We start from the raw sequence: 24,607 nt of genomic DNA on the forward strand, positions 1-24,607 counted from the left end.
TTTTACATATTTAAATCACCAAGGAAATGTGATAGTTTAAAAACATTTTAAGTGAGTATGTTCTCAGGCTTACATAATTGGCTTTTTAAATGTCTTCTACCTGAAGAGGCTCCTTTTTTATGATATTTTTACATAAGCCACGAATAGTAGTGGGAAAGATTTAACCCTGCGTTGAGCGCCTGTGAATTCAATCTAGATATACACACGGTGTCCTGCTTTTGGCACAGCGAGGAGAACGCTTTCTCAGACATGTGAGTGAGAAGCTCAGACAAATCCGGTGTATCCGGCCGCTGTGGTCTGGTGTGTGTAAAACGCTTGGCGCTGACGCCGCCTTTACAGAGTGACACACTCTCTTATGAACTGCTGGCCGTACATCCTGGCACTTTTCCCAACTCAACTTTTATCTTGGAGATCCCAGAAGCTTTGCAGGCATTCAGGTGCTCTCTGTGTGCCAGGAAACTCTTCCTCCACATGTGGCGTCCACTCCTCTCAAACCCAGCGGTGGTGCATTCCGGGAATACTGTGAGCTTTGGGACAAATCACTCAGATTACAGTTATAGAACTCTGTTTGTGATTATGCAGCATTGTCACTGTACCATAATGTGCAGTTTGTGAAGAGAACAAACAGATTAGACTTCATGACTTCATCAGTATAGAGCGCTGCAGTGATGATGTATTCTGTAGGCCATCCTGTAAATTAGCATCACCCTGATTCCCTCGACAAAACCCAATATTGGCTTGTGGATTATTGCAGAAAATGACCAGCAAAAGTATGATTCTTAAAAGTCTGGTTCATCCTAAATAGACACAAGTGTGAAGCCTAAATCGCCAGAAGTAAAAAGCTAAACACAGGCTATAAACAACTACACCACGGTCACATGGCTTCATCGTCACCACCATTAAGCCTTCAAAAACTCTTTCAGTCTTTCAAAACATTTTCCATGAAAGTTTGAGTTAGAATAGTTTGGAAGAGCGTGACTATAAACACAACAAGGCTGTGAAAGTGACTAGTGATAGATGAGTTTATCTGTTCAGTGTTCAGTTTGTTTCTTCATCAGGTTTGTGTAAATGTAGCATTGCATCAGTGTCTCAGCAATGGATGCTCTGCAGTAAATGGGTGCCGTCAGAATGAGAGTCCAAACAGCTGATAAAAATATCACAATAATCCACAAGTAATCCACAGCACTCCAGTCCATCAGTTAACATCTGGAGAAGACAAAAGCTGTGTGTTTGTAAGAAACAAATCCATCATCAAGGCGTTTTTAACTTCAAACTGTTGCTCCCGGCTAAAATACAAGTCCATAATCCATAATAACGCTTCCTCCAGTGAAAAAATGGTCTGGTCTGAATCAGGAGAGAAATCTGTTTAAACAGTCCAAAACAGCTCTAAACAAATACGTGGCTGGATTTTAATGTGAGAGACAACAGGAGATGCACTTTTTCACTGGAGGAAGCATTATTATTAGTGGTGTCAAAATTAGCACGTTAACGCAGGCGATTAATTTTTTTCAGTTTAATGCGTTAAAAATATTTTATGCAATTAACGCAGGGGTGGGGCTAGGGTTGGCCACCCCACCCACAACTGCTGCTTCTGCCACTATTTCTCTTGACGAGGAAGTGCATTTATTCAGTCGCAGAACGACTGAGAACGGGAGGCGTTTCAGACGCGCGCTTCACTTCACTTCAGCGTCAGGCGCGAGTCAAGCGAGCGCGGAAACGGTACTGTGCTCGCAGCGTGCTGTGATGTCTATTAGTCTATTAGTGTTTGATCATTTCAATTTCTGTATATTTCTGCTGAAGTGCACAGGTAAATATGACATTTATTATAATGGGTTTATGTGAAGATTGTTTTAAGTTCACTTAAATTAGAAGTTATTTTTTAAAGTCTAATTAATGTTAAAATTGATAGCTCTCAGTTATACTGTAATGTTGAATGGCTAGTCAATGGTTAAATATTGGGGGGTGGGGGCAATTTTATAGAGAAATCAGTATTAGTATCATTGATACTGGCCTTCAGTCATAAAAAAGATGCCATTAAACAGATATTTAAAAATATACTGTCTTTATGGTGTTTGTACATTAATTTGAAGATTGAATGTGAAATTATTGCAATATAAAAGTATATTTAAAAACTTTAATGTTAGGTGGGATTAATCGCGAGAAAAATGTGAGATTAATTCGTAATTTTTTTTAAATCGATTGACAGCACTAGCACTAGGCGTAAGTGACGGTTTGACTTTAAAAACATCTTAATAATGGATTTGTTTCTTACAAACACACAGCTTTTGGTTTTACATGACTACTCCTTAAAATCACAAGGGGGGTATTACTAATGTATTTTATGTTGTAGAATAAAACATAAAAACACCTTGAGCTTGTTTTCAGTCTTATTTCAGGCATTTAACCAAAAAAACCCACTGACTTCAGGACGATGAAACTGCTAAAATGTGACCCTGGAGCACAAAAGCAGTCTTAAGTCGCTGGGGTATATTTGTAGCAATAGCCAAAAATACATTGTATGGGTCAAAATTATAGATTTTTCTTTTATGCCAAAAATCATTAGGATATTAAGTAAAGATCATGTTCCATGAAGATTTTTTGTACATTTTCTACTGTAAATATATTAAAACTTAATTTTCGATTAGTGATATGCATTGCTAAGAACTTAATTTGGACAACTTTAAAGATGATTTTCTCAATATTTAGATTTTTTTGCACCCTCAGATTCCAGATTTTCAAATAGTTGTATCTCAGCCAAATATTGTCCGATGGCTGTTGCAAAACCTCTCTGTTTATATGTCACATTAATATTAGATAGATTTGTGGCTGGATTTGTGAATGTTGTCCCGTGTTAAGTTAACACAAGTCTGCTTGCTTTGGTGCTGTACCTATTTATTCTTTTCAGCAGGTCAGTTGAATGTCATACTCGCTATTAAGCTCAGTTTTCCTTCTTGCTTGTGTGTGTTGTAGGTTTGCCACAGTGAAGTATGACCACGCCACGGCAAACATCAAGAACCAGTTCATGCATCTGACCAACTACAGTGTCAACAAGAAGAGCAGCGACTACGTCAGGTGAGCTCTCTCGGGGTTTGATATTTCGACTTTTATAGTCTTAGTATTAAGCACAACATTTATGTGCCAAATAGGTCTGCTGGTATTTTAATGCCATAATTTGAACAGCACACCCTGTCCCGTGTGCATATCAGCACTGACGGATTGTAAGGCGGTATGAAAAATAGAGGCTGTGCTATGTTGTGAAAATATATTGTAAAGGGTGTAAACAGGGTAAACATTCTGCCCAATATTGTCTAATGAAACAATGTTTCTATTAAAGACAATGAAAACAAATATAGTGAATGTAACCGTGCAGGCTATGCTATATATTATGAGCAAAAAAGGGTTAAAATCACATGCTTTTTAAAGCAGAAGTTAAATTCACTAAACTAAAAATGAAAGTAAATAAACAGCAAAAGCACAGACTAACAGCCTCTTTAAACTATACGTGTTAACTATAGCTTTTATCTTACCAGTTATTTTAAAACCCTTAATATAAAGCATGTCCCATGTTTAGGACAAACTGGATGATGCACTTTCTGTCCTCCACTATTTTTCAGATGCACTCGTATTAAACTACTGTATATCGATTTAAACGATATTGCTTCATTCCATATCATTTATAGTGGTCGGCCGATATATCGCCGCAGCCGATATATCGGCCGATATTTGGGATTTTTTAAGTATCTGCATCGGCCGATAAGTCTTTCCGTGTGGCTGATGTTTCTCAAAACGGATTATGACACCATATCGTGCATTTATCATTGCCCATGATTGGCGTAATATCACGTGTAGTACCTTTTCATATGTTCCGGTCTTATTTAATGCTGCTATATGCTGATAATCAAGCATGTAATTATACGCCTTCAGGCTTGTATTATTTTTACAATGAAACAGACAAGCAAAACCAAACAGATCAGAGATATATATCTTTATTATTAACCCATTTTTTAAATGTAGGTTTTAATAAATATTTATGCATAATAAATGTTCTTTTAGTTTCACCCATTTTCTGCATGTCTCTCATTTACTGTAATTACATGTATTATATCGGCCAGATTGATTTCTCAATATCGGCATCGGCCATTAAAAATCCCATATTGGTCGACCACTACACTTTTCATTAATTTTCACATTTCATGTTTATTGTGACAGCCGTACTCATTAATTTATGAATATTAATTTGATCATTAATTATGAATGTTAGAAAGGCCTTGTTCATTTAAGTGTTACCTCTGTTGTTTACATTTTAATTGTTTAGGTTTTATAAATAAATATAAATATATATTTAATTGTTTAGGTTTTATAAATATATTTTTTTTGTAGATGTTTGAGCAAAAGAAAAGGAAAGGCTGCACTAATTGTTACCTCAATTGTTTACATTTTTTAAATGTAGGTTTTAATAAATATTTATGCATAATAAATGTTCTTTTAATTTCACCCATTTTCTGCATGTCTCTCATTTACTGTAATTACATGTATTATATCGGCCAGATTGATTTCTCAATATCGGCATCGGCCATTAAAAATCCCATCAGTCGGCCACTAATCATTTATAAAAATATATCGATATATTGTACAAACTCAATATACCGCCCAGCGCTACCTTCAAGCTTATTTGTCATAATTTACTCATTGCATAGTTTATTAATAGCTATTTGCATTTGAATTTATTTAAACAAACATAATTAAAAAAATGCAGTTGTTCAGATCAATCAGCGGAAATCTGTTCATTGTGAAAGCAATTCGATTTATTCACTTAAAAAGTATAAACATGGCTAAAATATGGCTAGCTGTGGAACAAGCAATATTCAATATTAAAATGTATGAGACTGAAACAGACTGAACTGAAATAACTGAAATTGGATTTATTGATGATAAATATATACACCTGGTTATTGTGTATTTAAAACGCGTTCAGTTTATTAGTACTATTTCAGAAATCTGACCTGTTTAATTTATGAACGACTGACAAATATGCATCACATTAAGTTTATTAGTTTATGTTAAACTGTATAATCCAAGTGGATGAAAATTTTATATGTAATTCAAATACATAAGTCGTCAATTAAATTTTCTTAAACATGAAAATACCTTTTAAATTCCAGTTCAACTGTTATATTTGAATTGAGGTAGCAAAAATAATGCAGAATTTAATTTAAGTAGAATTAAAATTCAAATTAATTAAAATAAAAAGAAAATAAATTTTTTAACTAGAAAAGCACAGTTTGTCAGGACAGACTTTGAGTGTTTACTTGATGAAGCCTTGTTTAAAAGTTTCAAAATAAAAAAGCATTTTAAGTTTAAAAGATAGATAGATTTGAGATGTCATCTTATAGGGATGGGATGATATATCAGATTTCAAAATGTGATAAAATGTGATTATATTGAAATATATTGATCATAAATCATCAAAATCTCCTTGGTACAGTTTGGAAGAGGTAAATGCAGCATTTACATTGTTGAAGAGAGAGTTTTTATTTTTAGCGAACATTTTATTCATTTTTTTAAATTAAAATGTCTTTCCTGAAACGTTGCTGGACAGGTAGTCAGTAAGAACAGGAGAGGTACAATCAGCAGATCATTATTGCAATCATAAACTCATTTAACCATGATTAAGCCTATATATTAAGCACAATTTCCACCAATACTAACACAGGAAATGTGCGAAACGTCCTTCTATCTGAATCTGCACAAGGTTCTGTAGCAATAATCCTTAATAGCTCTTTATGAATGCCTGATGATATTAGAGTAGCTTGTGTTTGTCTTGTGGCAGCTCATGCCATAAAGCATCATGCGTGTTACGGTAATGAGAACAGATCTAAGCTGTCAGAAATAATAGTTCAATAATCACTTCTCATTGTTCATCACTCCAACACGGCTCGGGAATGTGATCTCAAATACCAGCTAATCCTTGTGTTTGCTTATCATGTCAACATTGTTACGTTGTGCCCATTTCTCAGCATTGTTTTGGCAGTGCTGACAGTCAGGGTTTCTCTTCCTTTCAGCTGCGATGACCCTGAAGTAGAGGATTATGGGAACAAATGGAGCATGAGCGCAATGCTGAGATATTTGAGGCAAGAAGGCAAAGACACCACATGTGAGTAGAGCTTATGCAATCATATACTTTCATGTTTAACACTCCGTGACGTTTGACATTCATAACCACTAATCTGCAGATATTCTCAAGCACAAAGCACGACAGAGTCATTTGTAGATTGACACGCTTGTTACTCCTGATGAACAACAGCTGCAGATTACAGATTACATCAGCAGCATTTCCTATTAAACTGCACTGTAGTCATACTGGTCATCCACTACTCCTTTTCCTTTTACTGATCGTAGACCGTGACCTGTGTCCTCCAAAAAAGACAAAACAAAAAAACATAAAAGCTCATACAACTCGAACACTTGGTCTTCTGTATGAATTCTGCACACAGTTGAGTTATGAGATGGGAGGAAAAATGAAACCATGCATTCACTTGCAAAAGTTTTGTGTTCCCCTGAGAAACTTTGCGTTTGCTTTCAAAGCGTTAAGCATTCTCTTGCAATGTATAAACTTTACACACAAATCTTTTTGCGTTCTTTTTTGCATGCCCCCAAGAAACATTGTTTCCTGCATGCTCTTGAAAAAGCTTTGCATTTGCTTGCAAAACTGATGGAAATAATATAAGATGTGAAGAAAATTATATTTTATTGATTATGTGTTCACTTACGAAACTTTTTTTTCTCTCAAAAATGTTTTGTTCCACCTGGAAACTTTGCATTCTCTTGCAAAGTTTGATCTTTGCTTACAAAACCTTTTGCGCTTTCTTTTGCTTGCCCCCAAGAAACATTGTGTTTGCTCTCAAAATAGTTGCATTCTTACAAAATGTTGTGAAACAATTAAAAACTAGTGATGGGAGGAAAAATTACATTTCAATGCTTATGCATTCATTCACAAGAACTTTATGCTTTTATAAAAGTTTTGCATTCCCCTGAGAAACTTTGCATTTGAGTGCAAAAAATTTTGTTTGCTTACAAAACTGGTGATGGAAATGACGGGAGGAGCAACTATATTTCAATGCTTTTGCAAGTGGTTGTGTTTTGCATGATAAAAAGACTATTGCTGTTTAGAATGAATAGAAATAAACCTTTATCAAGCTGGAATGATCAGCCGATGGGATTGTTTCTCTGTGTTTGTCAGTGCTCATGGGCCAGATTGAGGATCTGATCATTAAAGCTGTTCTGAGCGCTGAGATCCACATCGCCACAGCCTGCAAGATGTTTGTCCCTCAATCTGCACAAGGTTCTGTAGCAATAATCCTTAATAGCTCTTTATGAATGCCTGATGATATTAGAGTAGCTTGTGTTTGTCTTGTGGCAGCTCATGCCATAAAGCATCATGCGTGTTACAGTAATGAGAACAGATCTAAGCTGTCAGAAATAATAGTTAAATAATCACTTCTCATTGTTCATCACTCCTAAACGGGAATGTGTTTTCAAATACCAGCTAATCCTTGTGTTTGCTTATCATGTCAACATTGTTACGTTGTGCCCATTTCTCAGCATTGTTTTGGCAGTGCTGACAGTCAGGGTTTCTCTTCCTTTCAGCTGCGATGACCCTGAAGTAGAGGATTATGGGAACAAATGGAGCATGAGCGCAATGCTGAGATATTTGAGGCAAGAAGGCAAAGACACCACATGTGAGTAGAGCTTATGCAATCATATACTTTCATGTTTAACACTCCGTGACGTTTGACATTCATAACCACTAATCTGCAGATATTCTCAAGCACAAAGCACGACAGAGTCATTTGTAGATTGACACGCTTGTTACTCCTGATGAACAACAGCTGCAGATTACAGATTACATCAGCAGCATTTCCTATTAAACTGCACTGTAGTCATACTGGTCATCCACTACTCCTTTTCCTTTTACTGATCGTAGACCGTGACCTGTGTCCTCCAAAAAAGACAAAACAAAAAAACATAAAAGCTCATACAACTCGAACACTTGGTCTTCTGTATGAATTCTGCACACAGTTGAGTTATGAGATGGGAGGAAAAATGAAACCATGCATTCACTTGCAAAAGTTTTGTGTTCCCCTGAGAAACTTTGCGTTTGCTTTCAAAGCGTTAAGCATTCTCTTGCAATGTATAAACTTTACACACAAATCTTTTTGCGTTCTTTTTTGCATGCCCCCAAGAAACATTGTTTCCTGCATGCTCTTGAAAAAGCTTTGCATTTGCTTGCAAAACTGATGGAAATAATATAAGATGTGAAGAAAATTATATTTTATTGATTATGTGTTCACTTACGAAACTTTTTTTTCTCTCAAAAATGTTTTGTTCCACCTGGAAACTTTGCATTCTCTTGCAAAGTTTGATCTTTGCTTACAAAACCTTTTGCGCTTTCTTTTGCTTGCCCCCAAGAAACATTGTGTTTGCTCTCAAAATAGTTGCATTCTTACAAAATGTTGTGAAACAATTAAAAACTAGTGATGGGAGGAAAAATTACATTTCAATGCTTATGCATTCATTCACAAGAACTTTATGCTTTTATAAAAGTTTTGCATTCCCCTGAGAAACTTTGCATTTGAGTGCAAAAAATTTTGTTTGCTTACAAAACTGGTGATGGAAATGACGGGAGGAGCAACTATATTTCAATGCTTTTGCAAGTGGTTGTGTTTTGCATGATAAAAAGACTATTGCTGTTTAGAATGAATAGAAATAAACCTTTATCAAGCTGGAATGATCAGCCGATGGGATTGTTTCTCTGTGTTTGTCAGTGCTCATGGGCCAGATTGAGGATCTGATCATTAAAGCTGTTCTGAGCGCTGAGATCCACATCGCCACAACCTGCAAGATGTTTGTCCCTCATCGCTGCAACTGCTTCGGTAAGACAGATCACAACCATGAGATATGATCTTATATATCTGTACTGTTTTTCATGTTTTAACCACATCGCCACAGCCTGCAAGATGTTTGTCCCTCAACGCTGCAACTGCTTCGTAAGACAGATCACAACCATGAGATATGATCTTATATATCTGTACTGTTTTTCATGTTTTAAAAACAAACAAACAAAACAAGTGAAATTAGGCATCGAAACATTACTATATAAAAAAAATCATGTTTTTTGAATTGGTAAAAATGAGCTCTGCGATGATCAGCTAAATCGACATGGTTATTGGTCACTGATACATTGAGCATCCCTAAACATACATTAACCTACATTATTTTATTGTGGGATCATTGTAGCCCAAAAGTAAAGGCGGGTTTACAATATATAACGTTTATTTTCTCTGTGTTGCATCCTGTAACAGTCTTCTGCAGTGTGTTTAACCAGAAGAATGCAGACTTTACTGTATGATAGACTGTTTATGGAGGTGAAAACAGAACAAAATCTGCTGCCAGAGCAGAACTGCAGAGATGCCCGTTTACAGTCCAAATGTTTCTCATTCTGAGCTGTTATGGGGTGTTAACTATCTGCATGAGGTCAAACACATTATCCTCCAGAGTAATCATTGACGTATTCACTTCATCAGTGCTCTGATTTATGTTAGTTAATTAGCGTATTCGTTTATTGAATTAAAAAAAAATATATAATAATAAAAAAATAAAATAAAACAGACATGTTTATGCTTCTATAGTTGGCACTTGTGTGCCAAATCACTCTCCCAAAGGTGAACACAAATGTGTGTCATGTGACGTAACAAAGCAAGAATTTTACTTCTGTCAAAACTTTAAATCCTGGTCCAAAATGAACACTTGCCAAGAGGGAAACTTCTTTCTGAATTGCAAAATAATGCATGGTTTATGTTTTTTGTTCTTACTGAGCAAAACATTTAGAGCATTTTTATGGGCCACTTAACAGGAACAATCCCTGCAGCGCCTCGTTCAGTGTTCACTGTACCATTCTTTACAAAGAGATGATTTAACAATATGGCCGATTTAAACAGAAATAAATAGATTTAATTTCTAACTCATCCAATTAATTGAATAGTTGACCCAAAAATTAAAATTAGCTGTAAATGTGCTCACCCTCAGGCCATCCTAGATGTAGATGAGTTTGTTTCTTCATCAGATTTGGAGAAATGTAGCATTGCATCAGTGTCTCAGCAATGGATGCTCTGCAGTGAATGGGTGCCGTCAGAATGAGAGTCCAAACAGCTGATAAAAACATCACAATAATCCACACTACTCCAGTCCATCAGTTAACATCTGGAGAAGACAAAAGCTGCGTGTTTGTAAGAAACAAATCCGTCACTTGGTGAGCAAGTGATGGAATGCTACATTTCTCCAAAATATATCCTTTATTTAATAACATACATAATCAGCATAACAGTTTGAAAAATTATGAATTTAACAAAGTCCCAGTATTTGGGTTTGTTTATGTTCTAAAGGTCATTGAGCTTCAATGGAAGCAAGATTACAAAATGTCTCATGATCGGTGACTCTTATTTACTTTTAATACATTGGATTAGTCATCTAGAAACAAGAGCTGAAATTAAGATATTTCTTAGTTTATGTTGTGTTTATCTTTTTTTCCATTTTGTTCATTTTGAACAATGGCAGACAGGCTGATGTTCAGGAAACTTTAACGATCATTGTTTTTGCAGTTCCATTTGGTAAAGCTGGTGGCACAGATTGAACGTTCTTCTTGATTACTGAAAACAATAACGATCATAACGATTGCTTTTTATGATGAACAGATTTAATTTAAGCTTTTATTCACATATCAACATTGATTAATGCACACATGTAGAGCACATTAAATATGGTAAATGGAAGCTCAGAGATGCTCGCTTGATGCAGAAGAACAAAGCTCACTGGTTCTGGAACGTCAAGCACGCATGTTTGATCTTCTGTTTACCAAAAAATGATGAGAGAATAATAAAAATGCATTTCTGCTCCGAAGAGGAATGCATTTCCAGAGAAGGAGGTGACTGTGAAATGTTGTCTATGCTGGGGTCTGTGAAGATTCAGACACGTTTAACCTCATTTTTCATCCTTCTCTTTCTCCGCTCCAGTATTCTGTCATTCCATTGTAGCATGTTTGTAGACATAATATTTCCTCAGGAGGTGTTGCTTGTTTAGGCTGTGATAACACAGTCCCTGTGGACTGCTCTGTTATCGGACAATCACCTGCATGAAAAGGATATCTTCACCCTGCACCCGGTCTATGCCCTCATCTCACGGTGAATGATGGGATACTGGAAGCAGGCAGGGCTAGGCCAGGTTCACTTCACTGTGTCACGTGACTGAACATGAGCCACCCATGCAGGTGCATCAGTGGAATGTGATGGATACAGTGTGATACAGATAAAGTGCTCGTACTGTGAATACACTGGGCCTGTTTAATATGGTAAAATCAGTCCTGCTCCTAAACACGCATCCTGCTTTAGCTAAAAATATTAGTATCATTTCTATATCTTACTGAAATATATTGAATGTTAGTCATGCACCAAAAAAAAAAAAAAAAGTTTAATTTAGCTGAAAACGGAAACTGAAAATAACGTTTATTTAATAATCAACACTGAAATAAAAATAAAATAAATTATATAAAAAAATAAAAACAGACTTGAATATAAGCATTTAAATTGCAGTTTTTATATCAGATTTTAATTATATATAGTTGTTTTTACTTCAGTTCATTGTTGAAATATAAATATTTAAAAAGTGGCTGTGATTTTTTCAAAGATGCATTAAATGAGACATCACCATCAGGTTAATTACAAAGATAATGGATATGTAATATATTGCATATATTTAACAAAAATGCTCTTTGGAGTTATTTTTCTAGCTGAGTTTCTAACGAGTTTATGGACATTGCATGTCTTTCCTGAGATAAATGAGATGTTGTGTGACATTATTGATCACAAGCTGATTTACTGAAGCACTGACTGATCGATTACATGAGACGTGATTTATTTCAGGAAGTTGTTCTGTTTCTTCTGATGTTCATTCATGATTATTTTGTGCTATAACTAGTAGTAAAGATGAAGAAACGATTGTTTCACGTGCCGCTTGAACTGAAGCTACAGCAGTCTGTCACGACACATTTAGCTATTGTTTGAATTTTGTTATAACAGAATTTGAAAGCTGAGACTTTGTTTCATATCACAAGTAACAGCGCAAAGCTTATTGCGATTATTGGATGGGAGTCACACTGCAAAGATGTTTAGTTATTTTGTTCACGTGTTAACTGAAAACAGCATAGACTAGAAGATCTTGATTCATCAAAATGAAGGTTGATTAAAATCCAGAAATCAACATTATTAACCCAACGTTAACGTCCACACAGCTGACATGTAGTTTATCCACGTTGTTTGAACAAAATAAACACTAGCTGTGTTTCCATCCATCTATTTTAATGCAAATTTTGGGATATCGCATTAAAAAACACTGGATGGAAACGCCAAGATGCGCATCAATTATAAAAATTTGCTTTTTTTTATCTGTTAAGACATGCAAATAAACTGATAGAAACAGATTTACTGAATAAATTCCTCGATGCTCATCAGAAAACTCGTGTGACTTTGCCTCAGCAGAACAAGTGATTGGATAATTGGACTAACCAGAGCACCAATCTCATCGCACACCATCTCTAGTGTTATCTGAATCAGTTTGAAATGCCTGAGCATCGTCTCACAGGACTGCGTTCCCAAACATCAGGCATCCAAATGATAACGTGACAGTGTTACCGAGTTTCGAAAAGAGCCACAGGCTTCCCCGGTTACAGCAACTTTCATTTTTTATTATTAATACTTTGCACCTCTTTCCCAAGAAGTGACGATTTTATTCTATTGAACACATGAAATAGAATACGATGCTTTATTCACATATGTTTTATGTTCTTATTTATGCATAAGTTAAATTCGCATCTTTGGATGGAAACATAGCTAATAACATAATCAAAATGCATCATCAGAGAAACGCTAATTAAATGTCACCAAAAATTTTGGTCCTCCAAAACTGATTTGGTCTAAAATTAATTTGGAGGGAATATGTTCAGTTGCTGAAATTTTGGTGCATAACTATATGATTTATTCATTTTTTCCTTCAAATCATCCTTTCCTCATATCTATACCCCACTCTGTATGTCTCATTCTTACTGTCTTTATCACAGTGAGAAATCTCCTTGTCATACCAATAAATAAAGCAATCAAACAAGGAAGCAGAAGCAGGAAGTGATGCGAAGTCTAATAAATGAGAAAGTGTTGAAAAAGCTCTTTAGCATTGGCTCCAGGAGAACAGCCCCATTGTTTTCCAAGTATACATCTCATCTCACAGAGCCACACGGCTGATTCCCTCTTTAATATGCTCCTCATTGTTCGCATGTGAGTTAGCAGCGGGTCTTTGTTCAGCTGCTGTCTAAATGAACTCCTGTAACGTGATGCTTCATTGGTCCCTCTTCACCTCTGACATGGAAAGCAGAAACAGTCCCTTACTAGTGAATAAATGAGCCTCTTTGTGTGTGTTGGGCTGCGTGTGTGATTTGTGTAATGGCCGTTCATGTCTTTAAGTCCAGTTGAATGCTTCTTTATATGTGTGCATGCCCTACAGTTTTGTGGTCTCAGACGAATTTCATAAATTGTAAAAGATGTCTTTTGTCTTTCTTTGATGGCTGAGTACACTCTCAGAAAAAAAAAAGTACAAAAGTTGTTACTGAAGCCTTTTCAGAAGTACTAAAAATGTACCATTTAGACACTAGTGTGTTTACTTTAGGCACTAATATGTACTTTTAAGGTACTAATATGCACTCTTTAGGGGTAAATAAGGTAGAAAGGTACAGCTTCAGTGACAGCTTTTGTACCTTTTTTTTTCTGAGAGTGTATGACATGCTCACCGATGGCTGAATAATTGCCATTACTGGTGGGGAATAAAAAAAAAGATTCTCTGATGCATCGCCATTCTCTCTTCAGTGATTCCGAACTGATTCTTACAAATTGCAGAGACATTTCTGAGTTTAATTTTTAACCACAGAGATGGTACTTATGTGTGTGCTAGAGCCATTTTCTGTTTGATGCTAATTCCACACAAACAAAACTAAAATATTTAAACTTCCATAAAGTTCAGAAATGTCAAAATTAATTACTATGGCATTCACAAGCTTTAATGTGCAGGAAATGCACTGTGAGAAACCCAAGCTTTTACTTGATGTGTCAACACTTACAATGTGCAGACAGATTTCAGTGTTGATGCCATACAGTAATTTACAGGCAGTTTTTATGGAAATTGACCAGTTTGAATGTGTGAAAGCAGCTACTGAATGCACTCTTCGTTTTTTGGCTTGTAATGCATGTCTTCGTTCTTCCTTATTACTGACCATTTTAATACTTCATGTGTATGTTTTTAAGCTCAATTTAATTACTTGACTACATACAGTTATTTTTGTTTATTATTATTATTAATTATTTTAAAATAATTATTTTATTTTAAATAATTTTATAAGCTTTTGCTTGATGTGTCAACGCTTACAATGTGCAGACAGATTTCAGTGTTGATGCCATACAGTAATTTACAGGCAGTTTTTATGGAAATTGACCAGTTTGAATGTGTGAAAGCAGCTACTGAATGCACTCTTCGTTTTTTGGCTTGTAATGCATGTCTTCGTTCTTCCTTATTACTGACCATTTTAATACTTCATGTGTATGTTTTTAAGCTCAATTTAATTACTTGACTACATACAGTTATTTTTGTTTATTATTATTATTAATTATTTTAAAATAATTATTTTATTTTAAATAATTTTATTATGTAATACATTGTTTTAAAAAATTATTATTTTAAGTAAATTGTAAAATAAAGATTTAATGTAGTTTACCAGCTAGAAATAAGTGTTTAACTTCCATTTTTTCATCTTTGCTATTGTAATTAGTACCGAGAATTATTGCATTTTGCATTGCATTCATCAGAAATTTTGGTATCAACAACACTAACCGATAGTGTGGACAAGATGCATTGTGGATCGTTTTGTAATTGAATCATAATTGAATCAAATCGTGAGGCCTGTAAAGATTCACACCCCCTTAGGAGCCCCCATGAACCTTAAAGGGAGATTTCATTATGTTGTGAATCATATAGACATACTGTATATAAACTAATATCCAGTCACAACAGACTTTAGACAAACCGATTGTTTTTCTTTTCCAAGCTAAACATTGATAGCTGTAGAGCAAAGACTTACAATACTCGAGTTTGTGTGGTATAATTTCAATTTTGTATGAAGAACTGGACATGGTTTGTAACATAAAGTACTGCATTTGATGTTTGGATGCCTGTTTATGATCATCATTTTTAAATAGAGCTGTGAGCAGTGGTTTCACTCTAGTGGCACATGCTTTCTAGAGCTGCATAGATTTGTGTGGTCACGAGGCTAGAAGAGCATTGGTTGGTCTGCAGCAAGCTCTCTTAGATGGATTAAGCTGGTCTCCCACAGCCTGACCAAGCTGGTGTTTAACTGGCCGACTGGTGAAAGATGGGTTTTTTTTCTTCAACAGAGTACTTTATTGTTTTCATGTGTGAGCAGAGCCAGTGAAACCTACACAGAGTGCTCCTTTAAATCATTAAATCATATAAAAACATTTACTGAAATGAGTACTTGAAGCATATTACTTCACCAGAAAATCCCACTGAAGCATTATAGCTATACATTCGTGAGGCTTGGTCTGAAGATGATCTGAACCAATTTTGGTGAAGATTGAAAAAAAAAAAAGAGCAGTAAATGCCAGACTCAGATGAAACATGCTTTCTGTAGTCGTGGTGCTGTAGATTCAGTAGCGGTGCATAAGTCACTATCAGAGTTTTTCAGTAAGGTACTTCGTCCACATCGACAGAAGAATGCAAATGCTCAAGAACCGTTAGCAGAAGTGGACGTCTAGAAAATCATTTGGTTCCTGTATTTTTGAAACCCTGTCAATTCTTAACCCTATTTTGCTTGTTTTCCTTGAATTTTGAAACCTGAATTTTTATATCCTGAATTTATCCATGTGACCGCAGAACCGAAACTGAAATGTTTTTTTTCCCCTGCAATTACAGTAATGACTAAGATATTTGTTTTTCAAAGACTTTGTTCCAAAACCTAGTCAGCTGTCTAAGTAGGCGGCATTTTAAGATGTGCACATAGATGCTTCCACCCTGTTTTGATCAAAACACAGCAGGATCCCATGTATTCTTCATGGATAAGCCAATCCTATATTGCACTGCAACAAGCTCAAAAGAAGAGAAAAATCCACAAAGTCGCATGCATTACTTTTATGATAGTATTATGGTGTTATATATATATATATATATATTTTTTTTTTTATAGTAATCACTATGAACTCTTGTCACATGGAAAAGAGCTGCGTGAAGACCCTTCAAATTTTGTGTTTTTTTTTTTTGTGAAAAGCAACAACGGCATATGCATTTGCACTGTGATTTTCATATTTTTGGGTGAACTGTTCCTTTAATATTGGAGCATTAACTGAGGTAAAAAAAAAAATGGTGAAAGTCTCCCAGTTTCTGTGGAGTTCTCTGCAGTGCTGTGATCATGTGTAAATTGTCTCTAACTTGAGCTTAGGAGTGAAGTTATATTTCACCAGTGAGTTCGTGCGAGCCGCTCCACCCTCTGTTATATTGTTTATGCAAAGACACCCAAAACCAGCAGGAATACGATTCATTTCTGCAGTGATGCAACGCTGTCAAGTGACACAGCAGACGCAGGAGACACCCAGTGAGATGATACGTTACGGCCTTGTTATTGTTGTTGTGGTGAGTTTGGTTTGGGCTTGCTTTATGATTCCAGAGCCCAACAGCTCATAATAACGCCCGGCTTTGATCTTCCCTTGTTGGTGCTTATTCTCCTCACAGTGAATATTTTGCGGTGATGTTAATGGGCCCTCCCAGCACACATTAAAGAGCCACAAACGCAGAGAGCAGAGAGACGGAGAGAGCGAGACGGCCTGTGAGGGCTGAGGTGCGGGCAGGAACGGTGTCTGCTCCTAACTGGGGGAAAATGTGTTGCACATGGGCTGTTGGCTGCTCGCTGTGTGAAGCGGGGTATAAAAGCGTATCGTGCGTGCTGTTTGTGTTTGTATGTGTGTTCATGATATAAAAGGGTGCTTTTGCACATCTTGAGTAATTAGTATGGGCCGCTCGCCCTGTCTTTCAGCTCGTGTTGTGTGTTTAGAGCTGATTAAAGAAAGATGTACTCGTCTGTAGCTCTGTTCAAGCACTTCTGCTGCCTACACAGACAGTTGCTGGAGTTATTAGTCAGCCTCATAGGCAGGGGAACTGAGGCTACAGCAGTCTGTCACGACACATTTAGCTATTGTTTGAATTTTGTTATAACAGAATTTGAAAGCTGAGACTTTGTTTCATATCACAAGTAACAGCGCAAAGCTTATTGCGATTATTGGATGGGAGTCACACTGCAAAGATGTTTAGTTATTTTGTTCACGTGTTAACTGAAAACAGCATAGACTAGAAGATCTTGATTCATCAAAATGAAGGTTGATTAAAATCCAGAAATCAACATTATTAACCCAACGTTAACGTCCACACAGCTGACATGTAGTTTATCCACGTTGTTTGAACAAAATAAACACTAGCTGTGTTTCCATCCATCTATTTTAATGCAAATTTTGGGATATCGCATTAAAAAACACTGGATGGAAACGCCAAGATGCGCATCAATTATAAAAATTTGCTTTTTTTTATCTGTTAAGACATGCAAATAAACTGATAGAAACAGATTTACTGAATAAATTCCTCGATGCTCATCAGAAAACTCGTGTGACTTTGCCTCAGCAGAACAAGTGATTGGATAATTGGACTAACCAGAGCACCAATCTCATCGCACACCATCTCTAGTGTTATCTGAATCAGTTTGAAATGCCTGAGCATCGTCTCACAGGACTGCGTTCCCAAACATCAGGCATCCAAATGATAACGTGACAGTGTTACCGAGTTTCGAAAAGAGCCACAGGCTTCCCCGGTTACAGCAACTTTCATTTTTTATTATTAATACTTTGCACCTCTTTCCCAAGAAGTGACGATTTTATTCTATTGAACACATGAAATAGAATACGATGCTTTATTCACATATGTTTTATGTTCTTATTTATGCATAAGTTAAATTCGCATCTTTGGATGGAAACATAGCTAATAACATAATCAAAATGCATCATCAGAGAAACGCTAATTAAATGTCACCAAAAATTTTGGTCCTCCAAAACTGATTTGGTCTAAAATTAATTTGGAGGGAATATGTTCAGTTGCTGAAATTTTGGTGCATAACTATATGATTTATTCATTTTTTCCTTCAAATCATCCTTTCCTCATATCTATACCCCACTCTGTATGTCTCATTCTTACTGTCTTTATCACAGTGAGAAATCTCCTTGTCATACCAATAAATAAAGCAATCAAACAAGGAAGCAGAAGCAGGAAGTGATGCGAAGTCTAATAAATGAGAAAGTGTTGAAAAAGCTCTTTAGCATTGGCTCCAGGAGAACAGCCCCATTGTTTTCCAAGTATACATCTCATCTCACAGAGCCACACGGCTGATTCCCTCTTTAATATGCTCCTCATTGTTCGCATGTGAGTTAGCAGCGGGTCTTTGTTCAGCTGCTGTCTAAATGAACTCCTGTAACGTGATGCTTCATTGGTCCCTCTTCACCTCTGACATGGAAAGCAGAAACAGTCCCTTACTAGTGAATAAATGAGCCTCTTTGTGTGTGTTGGGCTGCGTGTGTGATTTGTGTAATGGCCGTTCATGTCTTTAAGTCCAGTTGAATGCTTCTTTATATGTGTGCATGCCCTACAGTTTTGTGGTCTCAGACGAATTTCATAAATTGTAAAAGATGTCTTTTGTCTTTCTTTGATGGCTGAGTACACTCTCAGAAAAAAAAAAGTACAAAAGTTGTTACTGAAGCCTTTTCAGAAGTACTAAAAATGTACCATTTAGACACTAGTGTGTTTACTTTAGGCACTAATATGTACTTTTAAGGTACTAATATGCACACTTTAGGGGTAAATAAGGTAGAAAGGTACAGCTTCAGTGACAGCTTTTGTACCTTTTTTTTTCTGAGAGTGTATGACATGCTCACCGATGGCTGAATAATTGCCATTACTGGTGGGGAATAAAAAAAAAGATTCTCTGATGCATCGCCATTCTCTCTTCAGTGATTCCGAACTGATTCTTACAAATTGCAGAGACATTTCTGAGTTTAATTTTTAACCACAGAGATGGTACTTATGTGTGTGCTAGAGCCATTTTCTGTTTGATGCTAATTCCACACAAACAAAACTAAAATATTTAAACTTCCATAAAGTTCAGAAATGTCAAAATTAATTACTATGGCATTCACAAGCTTTAATGTGCAGGAAATGCACTGTGAGAAACCCAAGCTTTTACTTGATGTGTCAACACTTACAATGTGCAGACAGATTTCAGTGTTGATGCCATACAGTAATTTACAGGCAGTTTTTATGGAAATTGACCAGTTTGAATGTGTGAAAGCAGCTACTGAATGCACTCTTCGTTTTTTGGCTTGTAATGCATGTCTTCGTTCTTCCTTATTACTGACCATTTTAATACTTCATGTGTATGTTTTTAAGCTCAATTTAATTACTTGACTACATACAGTTATTTTTGTTTATTATTATTATTAATTATTTTAAAATAATTATTTTATTTTAAATAATTTTATTATGTAATACATTGTTTTAAAAAATTATTATTTTAAGTAAATTGTAAAATAAAGATTTAATGTAGTTTACCAGCTAGAAATAAGTGTTTAACTTCCATTTTTTCATCTTTGCTATTGTAATTAGTACCGAGAATTATTGCATTTTGCATTGCATTCATCAGAAATTTTGGTATCAACAACACTAACCGATAGTGTGGACAAGATGCATTGTGGATCGTTTTGTAATTGAATCATAATTGAATCAAATCGTGAGGCCTGTAAAGATTCACACCCCCTTAGGAGCCCCCATGAACCTTAAAGGGAGATTTCATTATGTTGTGAATCATATAGACATACTGTATATAAACTAATATCCAGTCACAACAGACTTTAGACAAACCGATTGTTTTTCTTTTCCAAGCTAAACATTGATAGCTGTAGAGCAAAGACTTACAATACTCGAGTTTGTGTGGTATAATTTCAATTTTGTATGAAGAACTGGACATGGTTTGTAACATAAAGTACTGCATTTGATGTTTGGATGCCTGTTTATGATCATCATTTTTAAATAGAGCTGTGAGCAGCGGTTTCACTCTAGTGGCACATGCTTTCTAGAGCTGCATAGATTTGTGTGGTCACGAGGCTAGATGAGCATTGGTTGGTCTGCAGCAAGCTCTCTTAGATGGATTAAGCTGGTCTCCCACAGCCTGACCAAGCTGGTGTTTAACTGGCCGACTGGTGAAAGATGGGTTTTTTTTCTTCAACAGAGTACTTTATTGTTTTCATGTGTGAGCAGAGCCAGTGAAACCTACACAGAGTGCTCCTTTAAATCATTAAATCATATAAAAACATTTACTGAAATGAGTACTTGAAGCATATTACTTCACCAGAAAATCCCACTGAAGCATTATAGCTATACATTCGTGAGGCTTGGTCTGAAGATGATCTGAACCAATTTTGGTGAAGATTGAAAAAAAAAAAAGAGCAGTAAATGCCAGACTCAGATGAAACATGCTTTCTGTAGTCGTGGTGCTGTAGATTCAGTAGCGGTGCATAAGTCACTATCAGAGTTTTTCAGTAAGGTACTTCGTCCACATCGACAGAAGAATGCAAATGCTCAAGAACCGTTAGCAGAAGTGGACGTCTAGAAAATCATTTGGTTCCTGTATTTTTGAAACCCTGTCAATTCTTAACCCTATTTTGCTTGTTTTCCTTGAATTTTGAAACCTGAATTTTTATATCCTGAATTTATCCATGTGACCGCAGAACCGAAACTGAAATGTTTTTTTTCCCCTGCAATTACAGTAATGACTAAGATATTTGTTTTTCAAAGACTTTGTTCCAAAACCTAGTCAGCTGTCTAAGTAGGCGGCATTTTAAGATGTGCACATAGATGCTTCCACCCTGTTTTGATCAAAACACAGCAGGATCCCATGTATTCTTCATGGATAAGCCAATCCTATATTGCACTGCAACAAGCTCAAAAGAAGAGAAAAATCCACAAAGTCGCATGCATTACTTTTATGATAGTATTATGGTGTTATATATATATATATATATATTTTTTTTTATAGTAATCACTATGAACTCTTGTCACATGGAAAAGAGCTGCGTGAAGACCCTTCAAATTTTGTGTTTTTTTTTTTTGTGAAAAGCAACAACGGCATATGCATTTGCACTGTGATTTTCATATTTTTGGGTGAACTGTTCCTTTAATATTGGAGCATTAACTGAGGTTAAAAAAAAATGGTGAAAGTCTCCCAGTTTCTGTGGAGTTCTCTGCAGTGCTGTGATCATGTGTAAATTGTCTCTAACTTGAGCTTAGGAGTGAAGTTATATTTCACCAGTGAGTTCGTGCGAGCCGCTCCACCCTCTGTTATATTGTTTATGCAAAGACACCCAAAACCAGCAGGAATACGATTCATTTCTGCAGTGATGCAACGCTGTCAAGTGACACAGCAGACGCAGGAGACACCCAGTGAGATGATACGTTACGGCCTTGTTATTGTTGTTGTGGAGAGTTTGGTTTGGGCTTGCTTTATGATTCCAGAGCCCAACAGCTCATAATAACGCCCGGCTTTGATCTTCCCTTGTTGGTGCTTATTCTCCTCACAGTGAATATTTTGCGTTGATGTTAATGGGCCCTCCCAGCACACATTAAAGAGCCACAAACGCAGAGAGCAGAGAGACGGAGAGAGCGAGACGGCCTGTGAGGGCTGAGGTGCGGGCAGGAACCCTGTCTGATCCTAATTTGGGGAAAATGCGTTGCACATGGGCTGTTGGCTGCGCAGTGTTTGAAGCGCCGTGTAAATGCGTATGTAGCGTGCTGTTTGTGTTTGTATGTGTTCACGATGCAAAAGGGTGCTTTTGCATATCTTGAGTAATTAGTATGGGCCGCTCGCCCTGTCTTTCAGCTCGTGTTGTGTGTTTAGAGCTGATTAAAGAAAGATGTACTCGTCTGTAGCTCTGTTCAAGCACTTCTGCTGCCTACACAGACAGTTGCTGGAGTTATTAGTCAGCCTCATAGGCAGGGGTGAAAATTAACGGGTGATTGGGGCGAAAATGCCACCAAAGTCACCAAACGCCCTGCAAATTCAAGATACAGGGTCAAAAAATGCCCTTGCACAATTAAACTAAAATGATTATGAATGTTGCAATTAGGACTTCCTCCATAATAGTCGACTAGAAGAGGCTTAGTCAACTAAAATGTAAATAGTCGGTTAGTCACAGAAAAAAAAAAGGTCTGTGTCTGTGGCGGACAGATCGTTAATGGCTGGTCCTTGAGGTAATTACAGTATATTGGGCAGAAAATCCAAATGTTTGCCTATCATTCAACAATCTCAAATATGGCTTATCATTGAAACATGTAAGCAGTAGAACGGCCACTCGCTCTAACGTTAACCTAGATAAATGTGTGCTATTAGGCTCTTATCAAAGTGTGGAGTGTGGAAGTTATTAGCGCATTTATTGCATGACATGGAGGACATCACTGGAATTTTTTCCTGATAACACTGGAAACAAAATGCGCCGTCATTTTTACTCATACAGATAAGAGTAATGCATCATTTGAAACTGTCAAGGGTCTACTTTTATTTGTGTACACTCACAATATCAACAAACCGTGCTTTTGGAAAATAAAGAAAATAAACAGGACAGAAAATCAGAGAAAAACACTGTAGTTCAAATAATTCATATTCACAGAAGCAAATCTAGTACATTTAGGTCACATACCTGTACATACCTGTGCTTACATTTACTCTATGCTACACATACCGTATCTTAGATTTTTACACATTTAACAGGTGTGCAGTATTATTTATATAATATGAATCATGTTATATTATCTTAAAATAAAGAAAATGTGGTTTACTTTACATCGGAGCAATAAAAGTGGTAGCCTGTTCAATAAATGGATTTATATGAATGTCAGTATTTTCACATTCCTTAAAGGGGTCATATGATGAGATGATACGTTACGGCCTTGTTATTGTTGTTGTGGAGAGTTTGGTTTGGGCTTGCTTTATGATTCCAGAGCCCAACAGCTCATAATAACGCCCGGCTTTGATCTTCCCTTGTTGGTGCTTATTCTCCTCACAGTGAATATTTTGCGTTGATGTTAATGGGCCCTCCCAGCACACATTAAAGAGCCACAAACGCAGAGAGCAGAGAGACGGAGAGAGCGAGACGGCCTGTGAGGGCTGAGGTGCGGGCAGGAACCCTGTCTGATCCTAATTTGGGGAAAATGCGTTGCACATGGGCTGTTGGCTGCGCAGTGTTTGAAGCGCCGTGTAAATGCGTATGTAGCGTGCTGTTTGTGTTTGTATGTGTTCACGATGCAAAAGGGTGCTTTTGCATATCTTGAGTAATTAGTATGGGCCGCTCGCCCTGTCTTTCAGCTCGTGTTGTGTGTTTAGAGCTGATTAAAGAAAGATGTACTCGTCTGTAGCTCTGTTCAAGCACTTCTGCTGCCTACACAGACAGTTGCTGGAGTTATTAGTCAGCCTCATAGGCAGGGGTGAAAATTAACGGGTGATTGGGGCGAAAATGCCACCAAAGTCACCAAACGCCCTGCAAATTCAAGATACAGGGTCAAAAAATGCCCTTGCACAATTAAACTAAAATGATTATGAATGTTGCAATTAGGACTTCCTCCATAATAGTCGACTAGAAGAGGCTTAGTCAACTAAAATGTAAATAGTCGGTTAGTCACAGAAAAAAAAAAGGTCTGTGTCTGTGGCGGACAGATCGTTAATGGCTGGTCCTTGAGGTAATTACAGTATATTGGGCAGAAAATCCAAATGTTTGCCTATCATTCAACAATCTCAAATATGGCTTATCACTGAAACATGTAAGCAGTAGCACGGCCACTCGCTCTAACGTTAACCTAGATAAATGTGTGCTATTAGGCTCTTATCAAAGTGTGGAGTGTGGAAGTTATTAGCGCATTTATTGCATGACATGGAGGACATCACTGGAATTTTTTCCTGATAACACTGGAAACAAAATGCGCCGTCATTTTTACTCATACAGATAAGAGTAATGCATCATTTGAAACTGTCAAGGGTCTACTTTTATTTGTGTACACTCACAATATCAACAAACCGTGCTTTTGGAAAATAAAGAAAATAAACAGGACAGAAAATCAGAGAAAAACACTGTAGTTCAAATAATTCATATTCACAGAAGCAAATCTAGTACATTTAGGTCACATACCTGTACATACCTGTGCTTACATTTACTCTATGCTACACATACCGTATCTTAGATTTTTACACATTTAACAGGTGTGCAGTATTATTTATATAATATGAATCATGTTATATTATCTTAAAATAAAGAAAATGTGGTTTACTTTGCATCGGAGCAGTAAAAGTGGTACGCTGTTCAAGAAA

At 36.5% G+C, this 24,607-nt stretch overlaps 1 long non-coding RNA gene across 1 annotated transcript in view; it reads left to right on the top strand.

The window, feature by feature from the left end:
- Positions 1–6,148, top strand: part of LOC107723275 (uncharacterized) — an 8,067-nt gene extending 1,919 nt beyond the window's left edge. Inside the window, exons 3-4 of the long non-coding RNA XR_001637908.1 lie at positions 2,971–3,072; positions 6,063–6,148. This is a non-coding gene — a long non-coding RNA (uncharacterized LOC107723275). The remainder of the gene's footprint in view (positions 1–2,970; positions 3,073–6,062) is intronic.
- The last annotated feature ends 18,459 nt before the right edge of the window (positions 6,149–24,607 follow it).

This window comes from Sinocyclocheilus rhinocerous, unplaced genomic scaffold (genome assembly GCF_001515625.1).
Source record: "Sinocyclocheilus rhinocerous isolate Xijiao unplaced genomic scaffold, SAMN03320098_v1.1 scaffold364, whole genome shotgun sequence".
Lineage (NCBI taxonomy): Eukaryota > Metazoa > Chordata > Actinopteri > Cypriniformes > Cyprinidae > Sinocyclocheilus > Sinocyclocheilus rhinocerous.